We start from the raw sequence: 16759 nt of genomic DNA on the forward strand, positions 1-16759 counted from the left end.
GTCCCTCAGAGGTTCATCCTCTTTGACAGTCTCCCACTCGAACTGTGGATGCTGTGAAAGCATGGTAAACATCATGACTCACATTTGCTCAGTGATTCCCCTGATGAGTGATAGTTCTCTTGATTTTTTTTTTTTTTTTTTTTACTACGACCTCTTCACTGACATTATTGTCACTCCGATGTTGATTTCAGTTGAAGCAGACCATGTGGTCCTGTAAACGGAGATAAGAACAGAAATATTTTTTAATGCTTATCCTGCATGACCAATTACCAATGCACTGTTGACTCTAATGTTAGCCTGGAGTAGGACCCAACACACACACACACACACACACACACACACACACACACACACACACACACACACACACACACACACACACACACACACACACACACACACACACACACACACACACACACACACACACACACACACACACACGCGATCATCCTCTGTGATGAAATGTAGTTTCACCTGCCAGCTATGAACTTCACCAAGAAGGAATCGCATGTGAGCACCCCACGCCATCTCCACTTTTTCACCCCGGTGCACAGACGCCTTACATATTCACAAGTGCAGCAGCTGTTTCAGTCTTCCTCGCTTGCACACGGGGAATCACAAACATCTCTGGCAAGAAGTCAGATCAGCTGCATCTTATTAAAAACACGTGACACGTTAACACCAGAATACTGATAACAATATACAGTGTTCATAAAATTAAAAGTTATAACTCACAGTCTCTGTTTATATCTGCTGCTCTTTATGCACAATACACGACACAGTACCTGTTTGCATCAAGTCTCACCAGGATCCAAAAGGTGTTTCCTCTCAGGCGTCCGTCCTGTGGGTAAACTGTATGCATGCTGGTGGTTCACTGGCAGAGTTCACCATTTCTGGATTAATTCATACTGATGGTCACTTTACCTGGCAGCCTCTGCCATCAGTGTGTGTGAATGAGCGTGAACGGGAAGCTGTGACGTGTGGTGTGAAAAAAAAAAAAAAGCTTTGAGAAGTGCTGTTCAATATCAAGTCCATTTACCATCGAGCGTGTTGAGATTACCTGGTTGCATTCGGGCTGTGCAGTTTCATCATCATCGCCATAAAACAGTGTGTGCAACAAACACAGCGCTAAAGTCTAACTTTATCACAATGAAGAAAGAAGAATGTAGTGAGGCGGTGCTTTCTCCCATGCGTACGTTGCCTGTGTGTAATGTTGAAGCTTTCAAACCGTTTTGATGCCGTCAGATGAAAGTACAGCGAGTTAGTGTTACCATTTCATCTATGTTAGTGCCAGTCAAGTGGAGGGAATAAATAGTTTTTGAGGGATTTATTTTATATTCAGGAGGGACTGGTTGCAAACACATCGTATAAAACATGAAGAAAGAAGCACTCTTAAGCGTCTGTTCATCTCTATTTATATTATTATGGCAATATTGCATGTTTTTCTCATATCATGCAGGCCTGGTTGACATATGGTGGTTATTTTTCCTGATTGTATTTATTTAATTTAATTTCATTTATACTTTATTAATCCCACGAGGGGAAATTCAGTTTACACTCTGTCTAACGAACACACACATAGGCCGCGATACACACTCATGCACAAACAGGGTTCTAGTAACATGCATTAATGGAGAGGTCTCCATGAGGGGGCTGCCCACAGCGAGCTCTCCGGAGCGGTTTTGGGGTTTGGTGCCTTGCTCAGGGGCACATCGGCAGTGCTCAGGAAGTGGACTGGCACCTCTCCAGCTACCAGACCAGTTTCCGGACTTGGTCTGTGCCGGGACTTGAACCGGCAAGCCTCCAGTTCCCAAGTCCCTACAGACTGAGCTACTGCCGCCCAAATTGTGATAAATGCAGAGGTGTTAAATATGAATGTTCATGTTTTGCTAATGACGGCATTGCTCTTTAGTCAACAGCAATATATTCTTTCTGAATTATATATTTTTCAATTTTTCCAGCATCAAATGTTTAATGTGTAAATCACTAGAGAGGCCCGTGGACTGTGGTGTCTTTGGTGTTGAGTGATCTGCTGATTTTCTGATGAACACACCTTCAGCCACGCGGGTCAGTGCAGAAAGTTTGTTTTGTAATTAGCTGGATTGAAAAAAGAAATGCACGCTCAGCTCGCTGTGCTGCACCATGTGAAATCCTCCGGGTTACAGTTACACAACCTATAAGCATGCACTGGATGTCCAGCTGCTTCTCTTACATTAAAACTGTCTCGTTGTCATCAGTCTGACACTCCCTTGAGAGTAAACACACTGATGACTCATGTGTCTTAAAAGAAAGTCAAGAAGTAAAAAAAAAAAAAAAAAGAGAATCTCTGAGATTAGCAGAAGTGCCCACACAAACCGCAGACAATAAGAAAAGGGAGCGCTTCTTCAGGCGTATCAATAGAGCACGTGTTTGCTGGGACATGTGTTAAAGGAGGGATTACATGGGTGGAATTCAGTTCTCGTGGATACTTGCCACCAACTCTCACTAACGTGTCAGAATTACACAATGAACAAGACAAGACGCAGCAGAGAGCAGATGAGCGGCCACACATCTGAATCTGAGGGTTTTCACTTTAATACCTCTTGACTCACACCAGTAGGTGAAACTTCTTTTTTTTTTTTATTCATTTCTAAAACTCTAAAACAGCCCTTTTAGTTTTTAATATGAGGCTGTTTTTGTTAAACACTCACTGCTGAGGGACTTGTTTTGTTGTCTCTGATCTGCAGCTGCGGTGCTTTTACAAACGAGTCCCCAGATGAGCTGCTTTTCAAACTTTGATGAGTCCCTCTCATGTTCCAAATTCAGGAGTTTTTTCCCCTTTTTTTCCCCTTTTCAGCTGTTTCATAATTGGAAGTCGGCGTGTCAGAATTCTTCTCGAGTAAATTGTAGGTTTTTAATTTAACAATAAGTGGGCTTGTAGACTTGGTAAATGTCTTTTCCTAAGCTCATATCACATCTCACTGATTATGACGAGAAGAACAAAGTAACTGCACATAAAGAACATGTCATGTTTCAGATATATTTGATCAGTTGAGGTCGCTTTTCCTTGGAAGCTGTTTTTATTCGATGTCTTCATTTGTTTGTCCTGAAACGGGCCGCTGCTGCGTGATGTGGAGTTGATTCAGTTGTTCAATGAAGCAGTATGATAGGCCTCCTCTAATCCATTTGTGCACTTGCTCTCTCTATTATTCACACACACACACACACACACACACACACACACACACACACACACACACACACACACACACACACCCTGAGTCACGACCACAAGTGAAGGAAATCCTGCTTTATTTATGAGATGTATAGCTCAGAGAGCCACAGGGTTCTCCTGAGAGTTTGAGACTGCACACGCGCGCACACACACACACACACACACACACACACACACACACACACACACACACACACACACACACACACACACACACACACACACACACACACACACACACACACACACACACACACACACACACACACACACACACACACACACACACACACACCACAGTTTGGTTTGTGGAGTCTGCTCTTTGATGCTCACGCACACACACACACACACACACACGCACACAAACGAGCATTTTGCCGCAGGGCATCTATTTACCCTCTCTGCTGTTTCGGCTCGGCAGAAACACAGTAGTTTGAGCGTGACCTTGGTCTTCCCCAGCAGGGTCGGAGAACTGCTGGCAGACTGATTGCTGAATGTGTTGCTTTAGTGTTTTTCTTTCTGTCTTTCTTTCTTTCTTTTTTTACATGGCAGCAGTTCATTGAAAGGGTGTTATCATCTGCATGTCAGAGAGGCAGAAATGCCATCCAGTCACACTCAATCACAGTGGTGGCATTTATGTGAATTGTAAAATGTCAAGTTATAAAATCTCCCAGAGCTGAAAACCACATTAGAATCAGGAGAGCTGAGGCAGTGAAAGGAGCTATTCAAACTAAATGATCAGTTCACTTAACGGCCTGGTAATAACATCAAGTGTTATCTTTTTTGGCATTTTGGCTAAAGGCCAGACACATTCATGTGCTGGACATACTGAGGGAATTTTGATTTCAAACACTGAAGGCTGAAACGACAGCGATGAGGCTGGTTCTAACAAATGTGTGAACATATTTTGAGTTGGATAGCAAACAGATATTTTGAGAATAACAATGTGACTCCTGGGATTTATTGACCTTTACTGTGGAGTATATTTCTGAACCGGTGGCGTATAAAAACATCTTTCTCAATGAAAGTCAGACTTTCCAGCTGAAACCTTGATGATCCTCATGTAAGCTCATTGAAACAATAAAGGGATTATCCTTCCTCTCATTTGAGGTTTAGATGCAGCTAAATCAGTTTTTAAGAACGTCACATACACGAGTGAGTGGTGGATTTTTTATTTTTTAAATCTACCAGTCAGAGTGGAAGGTAGACAAAACAGAACATTTCCAACCCTGCTAATCGCTCACTTTGATTCGGTCGGTGGAATCAAAGGTCTGAATTTATGCAAATCTGCACGCTGAAGCCGATCAGCTGCAGACCCAAGCTTGTTATTTGTGCAGTCAAACGAATGCTTCAACAATGTGTACAATTCTTCCTGTATACATTTGCTGTTAATTGTCTGACTGAAGAACGATGATGTTAAAGCAGACACTGGCAGCTGAAGTCATCAGTTGTTGGTTTTTTTTCTTCTTCTTTTTTCTTCCAACATATCTTAGTGGGCTTACTGTACATGTTGCTTTTGCTTACTATTTCCATTTCCTGCATGCTGTTCTGGGCATGAAATCAAGATCATGTTACGTAACATGAACAAACAAACGTGTGTAGAAAAGACAGCAAAGATCCAAGAAGCACCGGCTCATGCTCCTAAGAAAGAGTTCCCATGCCTTTTGGAAAACCCAGATAAATTTAGATCATGTTTTCAGTCCTTCATGGAACATAACAGTCACTCGTGGAAAATAAATAACGTGGAAAAATTCCCAGAAACTCTTCCTCTATACCAAGAGAATATTTAACAAACTCACCTCCTGTGTTTGCTCACAAAACAAGGCGGCCTTATCTTTTAGCAACAGTTTAAAAAGACTCTGATTTTAGTTTGTTAACCATTTGTTGCCCAGATTGGCTCCTCCCCCCCTCCAAAAAACAAAACAAAACACTAATGTTAAGGTTTAACGCCTCTTACGAGAGGTGGGAAAGAAATGGATGGAAGCAAGAAATTAAGATTTGTGTCTTCTAAGATTTAAAATCGATAATCATAACTTCCAAGAAATCGATCTGGGGGTCTAATCAGACTCCCAAAGATTCCCAGTCCTACGTCTTACACATTTGAATCTTTCCAAACATCCTTAAAAAAAACCCCCATTGAATTTAAATATTCACATTTTGATTTATATTTTATAAATAACATGACATGGGACGTACTCAAGCGAATATATTTTATTGACAATTTAGGATTGTTGTTGTTTATCCTCTCTGACTCTTAACTGGCCTTGTTTATTATGAAATGTCTAAAATGTTGTTTGAAGAACAATAAAAATATGCGGGGGGAAAAAAAGTATGAATTTGCTTGTCTGGCGTCAGAATGTGGTTGTGATGTCACTTCTGGATTGTGACCGCCTTCAGTCAGAAACGATTTACACTCTTTGTAATCTCCGCTTCTCTGCTTCTCCTCTCTGTGGCTCAAACGTTGAGCTCTTCATGTGATCCCTCTGATTAACAGCTGACTTGTTTAACCAAATTGCCATATTGAACTATTATTATCTCAAACGGTTAAAGGTGCGCAACAGGTCTTGCACCAGTCTTTCTGCATTTCTCTCTCTCTCTCTCTCTCTCTCTCTCTCTCTCTCCCTCTCCCTCTCCCTCTCCCTCTCCCTCTCCCTCTCCCTCTCCCTCTCTCTCTCTCTCTCTCTCTCTCTCTCTCTCTCGGGGGTCTGAAGGTAGCGCCTGATCAAAGAGAATTATTCAGAGCCATAGCTGAGGGAGTAGTGAGAAGACGACTGATCGAGCAGAAGGTACAAAGAGAAGGTGAAGCCCAAGCTGGGATTAAGTCAACAGTGGTTTATGTCACACAGCAAAGAAAAAAAGAGTTGACGGGAACTATTTTTTTACTTTGTTTTCTGCACATGCTAACCTCATCATACCCCAAACTTTCGCTGAACCTCTCCTCAGAGAAGCTACTTTTCAAGTGAAGATGGCAGCTGCGGGTGGTTGCGAGTTTCGAAGGTCATTTACGGTGGCACAGCCTGCGTACTCATCAAAAGTAAACATTGAATCATCTCAAAAAATGCAAACTGTGCACACAGCACAATAGTACACAGTAGACCGCGCTCGTCTAGTTTCTCTCCCATGTCGCCTCATTAAGAGAAAAATATCTTCCTGTTATTGCTTGGAGGGATTTTTGCAAAGGAATGGTAATGTATATGATGAACTGCATTAGAGGGGATAGTGATAGTCTGTCCTCCAGGAAACATATGAATATATTTTATTTTGTTTCAGTTCTCCCTTTAAACCTTAATTATGCTTTTTCCCAAAATAGGATCCATGCTGAGGTCGGTGGATTATTTTAAGTATCTAGGGCAACTTTTCTTGAGTTTTTCATGCAGGATTAGACACTACAACGTTAACATTTGAGTGTACTGATGCTTATCTATGACTTCCGTTTTTTTTGTTTTTTTAAATTTATTCCCTGTTTTTGTTTTTTTCTTCCCGTGTGTGTGTGCCCACGCGCATGTGTGTAATGTAAGGCTCTTAGGAGTACAACTCAGTTTGAAAGTAAACACACACCCACACTGTTAATTCTGCTTCCCTCGATGGGAGCTATATGAGCACAGAATTTGGTGATCACATGTAAAGCAGCGTTTCCAGACTCACAGATGTACCCTTGTGTTTTCACAGATGGAACACTGCATGTGTCCCAGATTAGATTTCATTGCTTTACACTTCCACATCGAGTCAAATGAAATAAGGGCAGAGTTTCTCTCTTTGTTCTGCAGCTCTAGTTCAATCTAGTGCAACTTGAGCTTGTGGCGCGATTTTCTCATCTTCTGGCATGTCAAAGCTCTCTGTTCACTCACTGATGGTAGAGGTCGCTTTTTAAAGTGTCCATCAGATGTATCTAACTTTCATTCATACACTCATACGCTGCTGATGAAGCAGCGTTTCTTGGGAGTAACTAGGGGTTCAGTGCCTTGCCCAAGGGCATGTTACTGTAGAAGCTGGGGATCAAACCCCCAACCCTGCAGTTGAGAGAGACGACCGGCTCTACTAACGTAGCCACAGCCGCCTGGTGTGATCACTGACAGTGGACTGGAGACAGTGTCTGCTTTGTAATTGCCATGCTTGATTTCTTAAACTTACACAAAGCCCTCGACACTCTTCGAATGTGCAGTATATATTTTTTAGGTTTTTTTATTATACTGAATATCAGCTCATTAAATTGTCATATTGGATTAAGGATCAGCTCAAAAGTGGACACGCCTCCTCACAGCATTAACACAGTTGTGAGTTTCTTTGATGAGGCAGAATCGTAATGAAGTGACGGTGAACTGATTTGATCATGGTCTCTCTCCTCTCTGCTTAACGAGCAAGTCTGTTGCATACCTAACGTACCACTGCTGTCAAACGGCCAATAATCCAACATCGAAATTGGGTATCAGCCTCATGCTGACTTAAAAAAGTTGAGACAGGCCGCGTGTTTTAGCAGCCGTTCACTTTTATTTGTAGCTTCAACTCCAAACTATTTGCATACCTCTTGCTGGAAGCTAGCTCGCATCACCATGTTCAATATGTTGACCGCCATCGTAAGGTTTCGTAACACTTCTTGAGAAACCGCTGGGTGATGTCACTGCGACAGCGTCCATGTTCAGTCTAACAACAGTGACGTATTCCACACACTCATGTTAATGTGACTTATGTCGAACATCAGCCGCTGCACGGAGCCGTTTACTGATGTCGCCTCATAAAACAGTCCAGTTCTATATGAAGCCGTGAACTGGCCTCATTCCAACATCCTCTCTGCTTTACTGCTAACGATGCATCATCAGCACATTGTTTATTTACAACTAATTAATGTCTCCTGATTCCATGTGGACACTTTGTATTACAGTCTCTTTTGAGAGGACAAACAAGCGAAATGAAGAAGAAGTCCTGTTGACATTCGTCCCCATAATTCTGAGCATTACGTCCTAATCACTGCAGCTTGAGTCCCACTCATCAGGAAGCTGTTTGGACAGCTGCGGAGGGTCACCTTGTTAATGAATGCGCCTTCTTGAAAATTCAATACAACCGTGCAACAACAACAACACACAAAAAAAAGGACACTCGACAAAACGATAAGTGTTTTACCGTCCTAACGCTGCATGCAGATGTGAATAAATCTGGCTGTTACTCCTCCTGGTGCTCCATTCATGCAGAGCAGACACGATATATGATCACTGCTCACTTATATACAAGGGTATCTTCTTACTGCTGAGTGCTCCTGATAGATTGTCTCTGGTGCTAACTGTATATGCCTATATGTGGTGTGGTGGTACAGCTGAAGTGCAGAGCATGTTTTTTTTGCTGAGGGCATTTTGTTCGTTTGATTCCACAAGCTGCTCATTTTCAAAGTCAAGTTTGAAAGCCAATAAGACATTCCAGCGTGGAAATGTTTTTGCCTCTAGCCTCAAAATGCTCAATATGTCATAGAGCATATCGCTTGTTCTCTGCACGTCCTGCAGCACTTGTTATTATAATTGTTGGATTTTTTTTTGGGGGGGGGGGAATAGTCCTTTTAAATCCAGCACTGCTGCCGCTAGGAGTGTCGATGAAAGCTACCAGTTAAGTGTTGTTTTTCTCTCCACATTTCGACAGGACAGAGATTTGCAAAGCTTGTCGAGAGAGACAAACCTCAAGGCAGAGTGATTTAAAATGATGCACTTTATGCATTATTAATTTTGGAGACTGTTTACGTGAAATAGGAGTGAGGCATCACAGCCCTCGCGTTGTAAGGATCGGTCCTGTGAAACATCACTTCTGTCTGTTCGGTGCCTCGAGGTTGTGGGTATCGTTTTGGGAAAAGAAACAACCCACGTACACAGAGTGAAGCCTAGAGGACTGAGGGGTTTCTTACCTGGGAATTCTGATAGAGAAAAAGACAATTTTCTAAATTCTGGTGATTTTTTTTTTTTTTTTTGTGATGTGACCCCTTTATGTAGTTGGAGGATAAAAACAAACATGGATGTATTTGAGGGAAACAAAGGACTGTTGCTTCCTGCATGACGTTTCCATTCTAGCTCTCATTTGATCCATGAGTTTAATGTTAGCCCCAGTCAAAAGTGTTATGTTTAATGGCGATCTGTTTATGACCAAGCTGTGTCTTTTTCTCATTTTACATCACTTCACAAATATGACTCCATACTCTTAAAGCTGTCACTTGGACATGTTCCTGATGTGCACAGTATTTCCTGCACTGCTGTGTAAACATGTTGACCATTCACTCTTCTGACAAAAACTGAAGAAGAAAAAAAAATCTTGACACAAGCATCTTTAAAAGACAAATGAGTGACTTCATCCACTGAGCATGACGAGCACAAGATGTGCTTCAAAGTGTGTTGTCAACTTTTTCCAACGTTTCCGAGAATGAACATAATGACATCATCCCAATTGTGAGATTAGCAGTATTGACATTGAAATGTAGTCAGAGGGGTATGAAGGACATATTCTCCTTTTCTTTTTTTTCTTTTTTTTTTATTTGCTTTTTGCTTCCAAGCTCATCTCGTGGTTTTGTGGATCGCATTTATAGAGATATTGTGGCATCATAGTTTGACAGCGCTGAGGGAGAGGACAGAGAAGACTAAAAGTTCAAACTAAAATCATTTCCATTTCTCATGATCAGCTTTTTTTTTAAATAGATCTTTTGACGCCTAAAGGGAGAGAAAAGAGGTCAAATGTTGAGTTAACACTGATCAATCATTCACAGTTCTGACGCTTTGCCAAGGGTGCTAGCTCGTCAATAAATGGATGGAACTGAACTGTTGCGTGACGTCGTCGTAAATAAAGCTTCTGGCAGATGGCTGTGTGCGTCCTTGCAGATTTATAGCTTGTACGTTTGAACTCTCAAACACTTCTTGTAGTTGATAATAACCTCAGATAACTTAGAACTTCATTAATACTGAATGGAAGTCGGATCGCTCCAACGTCACGCTGCACAATAAGAGCATCAGATGAAAGTGAGGAACAAACTTTCAGTCACACTTTCAGTGAGGTTTGAAACTTCCTGTGCTTGATTAGAAGAATGGAAAGTTCATTCATAGAAACAGGCTCTCGGTAAATAACAAGTGGAAGCTTTCTTTGTTCACTGACCTCAGAGAAGCTTCTTCTAGACCTGTTTCATGATGAGGGTTACAGAGAGATGACTTCTAAAAGTACAACGTGACAGTATTGTTGATTTAAAAATCATTCTATAGGAGATCATAGTGAAAGATGCATCTTTATTGTGACCCGCTTCTCACCTCATTATTTACCTCCTCTCTCTCTTTAGTCAGACTGTGCTTTACAGTGCTCGCCTTCACTTGTTGTGTCAGGGGACACGGAGACCTGGCTGTCAAACAGAGAGTTACAAATAGAGGCATCGCTCCGCTTTTTGTACTCATGGGCCAAATCTTCATGAAAGTATCAAAAAAAAAAAAAAAGACACGATGAAAGCTCTGCTAATAGATAGTTGCTGGCGGCGTCAGAGGAAGGTCGTGTTAAGAGGATTGTGCTTTACAAAGAACAAGCTGCTCACAGAGATGTCATTCTGTCTTTGGGAAGCAGGGAGGTGTGCAAAGTGAACAAGAACTTCACTGTTCAAGAAAAAGCCTGAAGTGGGCTGAGAGGAGTAAACAAGCTAGGTTATGTCTATTTATGGCTGAAAAGAGGAATATAGTGAGAGCTCAGTGCAGCAGGGAGTCTGTGTTGTTTATCATCTTTCAGTGGAATCATTAGGACGGAATAATAATATCTAAATCCACATGACAATACTCAGGCCCTTAAATCAGTGGATTGTAATTAAAACGGATATTTGCATAATGTGAGCTCTCTTCAATCAGGGGCTGGATGTTAAAAAAATATCAATACCTACCTACAGGAAATGTGTAATGCAGGGTTTCAATAAGAGTGTTAATGTAGTGCCAATCAATCTGCTGTCACATTGAGGTGTTAAAATCATATTGCTGAGTACGTTGAACATGCTCGTGTCCTTTTCACTCCCGGAAATGTAGTTTAACTATAATGTTTCGTCTCCATTTAGTTTAGGGTGGAAAAAGAAAGCCAGCCGCGTTCCTCCTCTTGTAATGAAATAATGAGAATCAAAGAGTCAGTGGATGAAATGTGGGAGTCTTTCAGGGAACACCCCTGTCAGGGAAAATGGGACCACCCAGTGATCGTTGTCATGGAGATTTACCTAACAATGTCGGCTTCAGCGAGGGGAGGAGAGCTGAAGCAATGACAGGAAGATGAAAGTGACATGTGAAAATCTGCTGGTAAAAGAGCGATGTGTGTGTGTGTGTGTGTGGGGGGGGGGGTCCACTTACGGAGAGACGGGAATTCCACATTTCTGTCATCTTTGATAAAGTGCTGCTTCAGTGACCGATGACTCAACAGCTACGCTACCACATGCTACCGCTGTTTTCTGTGAACTCGGTTTAAATGCCTGTTATGGAAAATTAGCATACAGTGCATCTGGACTGCAGTGAAGAAACTCCTTTAAGCCACTAATTCATCCTTTTTCACAGTTTAGAAAACAGCAATCAATCAACACCAAAGGTAGTTAACTGTCTGTAATAACTGCAGTAAAAAGTGTGGCTCCAGAAATAAATGTTAGTGATAATACAACATTACAAAGAACACACAACTTCAGTTTCAGGTGGGAATCTTTGTGGTGTTAAATATGATGATACAAAAACCCGATTTCCACTCGAAAAACTTGTGATGAGGAAACATGCCAGATACAATTCGACGCCACGAAGAAGTATTGTCCTCTGTGAAGTCAAGGCCATCTGTGTTGTGATTTCACAGAGACTCATCCTCAGCCGTGTGAGTCGCAGTCGATGCTTCTGCAGCAAGTATTGAAACGAAACTTAAACTGGATTCTCTGTTATCGTCAGACGTGTATTTGTAGCTCGAGCAGCATGGTTCTCTTTAGGTCCTGTTTGCCCTCAGACGCCCCCCTAAAGCTAAACAAGCACAACCACAAACATCATCCCAGAGTGGCAGAAGAGCTTATGTCACAAATCACTGCTCTTCAGTTCAAGTCCCTGTGAGCGTATGACAGATGGGAAATGTAGTGTTTGTGTTTCTGGCCTTTTTTTTTTTACAATACAGCTGTCACCATGTTTTTTTAGCTTTGTTTTGCGACAGCAGCAGTAAATGTGAAAAAAAAAAATCATTAGCATTGACTGCATGCTGAAGGCCTTTAACTCCGATCTGTCTGGTTTAGCTGCCAGAGACGCATAATTCAGTGACGAAGAACCTAAGACGTGATGAAAAGCTTTGTCCCCTGTCCGTCTATCTTCCTCTTGTTTCAGTCTGTTCTTCACACTCTGAAAACGGCTGGAAAGTAAAGCAGGCCTCCCTCCTTTTTAAAAAGCAACCACTCCAAACACTAGTGTGGAGGAGAGCGGGGGTGGAGGAGGAAATGCCTCCCATTGGCTGAATTCTGTCTGTCATTGACCTGAATGCCAAACACAGAAAGCTCTGCCAGACGTTTTTTTTTTTCTTTTTTTCTTTTAACCTTCCCTCTTTTTTTATAATCCTCTTTTACTTTCTCTTTCTCTTTGTGTGGTGTTAAAAGAGGCGGCGAGAACCCCCCCGCCCCCCCAGCTCAGCAGTCTGTCCTCGTTTGTGTTTTTCCTTACTTTCTAAGCACAGGAATGGAGGAGTCATTGGCTCTCAGGATTTTCTTTTTAATCCCAGGCTCTTCCCAAAAAAAGATGGGATTGTTTTTTCGTGTGCCTATTTGAAGCAGGTTTTGTTTCTGCAGCCATCTGTGTGCTTGTTAAGAAAATCAAGGACATAAAGTAAAAGGCTGTGATTCAATAATGATTGCTCAAACCTGTTCAGTAAAGTTTGCACCACACAAAGGCTTTAATAAATGGGCTTCTTATAAATATTTTGAAAGAGACCGGCACAGGAATGAGTCTTAAAACCTGGAAGTGGGTTAGCATTTTAGCGCCATGGGTTGCTAACTCTAAAAGTATGTTGTTCTATATTAGGTTAATAAACAACTTATTAAGCTACGGTTTAGCTAGCTTGTCAAAACCGCCAATTAGATCGATGAAGCGTAACAGAATCAGAATCAACTGCTTGTAGCATAACGTTAGCTTTTCACTTCTCTCGGCTGCATTAGCGCTTCAAATTTTACAAAAATGGTTTTCATCTGTAAAGATGATCCTGCTGAACTAAACCGCTACACATCAGAAACGTGTGTTTGACACGGAGCTTATTTTCTGCTATGATCCAAAATCTAAGGCAAAAAATCCCATAGGCAAATTCTCGTTGGAACCCGTGGCGAAGCAACACCCGGGTTGGCCTACACAAACATGGCATCACTCCTTCAGTTTCTTTTTAGCAGACATTTGAAGGCAGCAGCGGTGCGGCTGCCACTCCAACACTTTTTATTGCTCGTAGAAGATGGACTTGTTCTGAAGCAGCGTTCCCATCACTCCGCCTAATGAAGAGCGAGGGTGTCAGGGAGACGGAGAAATAACTATCATGGATGAGAGGAGGCGAAGTAGCCGTGCTTGGGAGGAGAGAATATAGCAGGCTTTTCTTTAGACACAGAGGAAAGAAAGAATGACAACCAGCTGGAATAACTGTGCTCTAATCAGGTGACTTTCTGATGTGCTGCTGTCACATCCAGCCTGCACAGGCAGACTGAGTTCGGTTTGCTCCTGACATGGACTTCAACCTTTACAGACAACACAAACTGTGTTGATTCTGACTGATTGAGACTTTACATACATGTAAAGAAACTGTGAGTGCAATGGTGTCCAAGTGATCTCAACATTTGTTCGGTGTGGTGCGTAGAAATATGATGTCATCTGATGATTTGAGAACCTACTCACACCAGCAACAGGCACGATTTCTTCTTTTGTCACGACAGTGAAGGTGCTACCATTTTTTTTTCTTACTCATCAGATAATGTGTCCGTTATTTAGAGACCTCACAGCATCTGCTCGCCTCGCCATGGTTTTTCTAAACGTGACGATGCACGCCGTGCCCTACGGCAAGCAACAATAAAGTCCACAACATGAAAACGGATCTCGACTTTGACTTGAACCTTTCCTGTTCCCACGAGGAAACTCCTTTTCACGACTCCGTGTCCATCCGAGAGACGATAGGGACCAAAAGGAGTTCACGCAAAAGCACACCAAGGTGGATACACTGTTCATTTAGAGCTAGTTTGGACCTGATCTTGACACAGTGATGGGAGGCTGCATATATGTTCTTTGCCGTCTTTGATGATGTCATCAGTGGAGCAGGACCATTGGCCTTTCATTTTGCCTCTCATTTTGCCTCTCAGCGTGATGACACGATGATGATGATAAAGAATGACATCACCACATCTGCCCAATGACTGATTGATAAGTCAGATGACATCATTTCTCACCTAATCCTTGATGACTGTTTGGGTCTGGGTTCAGGTCTGCATCTTTTCCATTCTTTGCGATGTAAAGCAGAGAAGCCCAAAGGAAACCTTCAAACACTTCTGCTTTATATTTCAATATCTGGAACATGCTGACAGTACTCCCTGAAGTACTCCTCCAGATCTTATCACATTTGTTCATCCATCCAGCCATCCGCAGCAGGAAGAAACAAATGCAATAAAAAGGTGAAGAAGGGAGCCTGAGGAGGATAGAGGCCACAGCACGTCCACATACCTCCTGGCTCCTGAAAGAGCTGACGTCACTGTCCCTCTTCTCGTCATAAATCTGCCAATTCCTCTTCTCTCCCCCCCCCCCCCCCCCCAGGCTAACTGAAGAATAGCAGGTGGTGCTTTTTCATCTTGCCCTGCATGTCTAACTGACCTTCCAACAACTTGCTTCTGCTGCAGTAAAAGTTGTCACATCCTGGGAAGTTAAGTAACTTATGGTGAACTTAACGTAAACTCCTCCTCCTCCTCCTCCTCCTCCTCCTCCTCTTCTCTTCTCCTGGCCTGTGAAGAAATCCAGTTTGACAGCTTTAGTGACGACAAGCAGAGGCACATTCACGGAGTGCAGCACCGTACTTTCCAAACTGTATCACTCTGACAATCTTTGCTGTAGACACAATCAGACGCTCTTATGCAGCGTCACACACAGCTGTAAGCTATGACCGTAAATATAACAATATATTCAGACATGGCTGCGCCGGCTCTCTGCTTGTGGCCTAATTGGAGTGGAATTAAATATCTTGGTTTAAAAAAAAAAAAAAAAAACCCAGCCTTGCGTTTCAGAGTGCTCCCATTTGCATTTCATAAAATGTAGCCTCGGCAGAAGATATCAATCTTTCCTCCAGTAATGGAATCTTGTATTTGGTCTAATTTGTGCGGCTCAGCTTTCCCAGGAGCCATAACTCTCTTTAGAGGCGGAGCTGTGCCCTCTCATTAAATATTAGAATATAAATGGCAATATTGGTGCAGGGAAACACAATCGCGAGGCCTCTTTAACTCTTTAAGCACATATGCTAAACATGCATGAATGAAAGAAAAAAAAACCCTTCCAAATAAAAGGATCTTTAAAATGTAACTGAGTCGTTTTGAAGGGTGTGTAAGTGTCAGTTTTGTCCCCTTTATGATGCCTCAGTCATAAATCACAGTGTAAAAGATCAAATGCACATCGATAGCCCCACAGGAAACAGACACTTTGATTTGATTATTCAGGCTGAACAATTGCAGACGCTAAAGCTTCACCACAAAACAATTTGTTCTCTTTCTTTGAATTCACGTTTGCTCACAGAGCCTCCTTTCCTTTTCATCTCAACTTTTTTTTTTTTGTTTCTCTTACTTCATTTCTTCCAGTCATCTTGTTTCCCACCGCAGACTGTAAACTTGGTCGGTGAGCTAAATATAAAGTGGATCGCTCGGATGGTTCTCATACCACGAGACATGTTTGTAGCAGGGGGGAAAAAAAGGATTCTTCAGAATAGGGGTAAAGAAAGTTGTGTTGAACTTTCCTGATTCTTTCATATTTCCAAACAGACAACCAGCTTGTCGCTAGGCCGTCTCCTAATGAGCCGATTCGTGAAGCTGGTCCAGCAAACCCCTGTCCAATCAGCTCACCTATGGCCCCAGGAAGTAGAGCGTGTAATCGCTCACTGTCTGTCTCAGAAAGGAAAACACAAAGGGAGAGCACGCAGAATAAGAGCGCATCAATGTTGTTTGTTTTGCTTTCCAGATGTTTCTTTTTTTTTCTCTGGACTGAATGTTGCATTTTAGTGCAGCTGTTATGAAATGTGTCAAGATGAACTTCTCGATTTTGTGCTGACTGTTACACATTTACGTCTTCATGGGGGGGGGGGAGAGATGATGGAGAGCAGCGTCTATTGGTTGGTTGATTAATCAGAGGATCAACAGAAATTGAGTCTTTTTTGATAGTTGACTTTTTCAGTCAAGAAATGTGTGAAACTTTCCGGTTCCATCTTCTAGATTATGACAAAGGACTGTAAATGTTGAGCATTTTAAGTGTTGATTAGTTTGTTGGACAAAGAGGCAGGGGCGTGTCCAGACTTTTTGAAATGGGGGGAGGGGGCGTGGCTCAATGGGTGCAG

General features: G+C 42.2%; 1 protein-coding gene across 2 annotated transcripts in view; it reads left to right on the top strand.

Moving 5' to 3' along the window:
* nck2a (NCK adaptor protein 2a) overlaps positions 1-16759 on the top strand; it is a 32619-nt gene that overhangs the window by 6918 nt on the left and 8942 nt on the right. The window lies entirely within an intron of this gene.

The sequence above is a fragment of the Symphodus melops genome, assembly GCF_947650265.1.
Source record: "Symphodus melops genome assembly, chromosome: 12".
Lineage (NCBI taxonomy): Eukaryota > Metazoa > Chordata > Actinopteri > Labriformes > Labridae > Symphodus > Symphodus melops.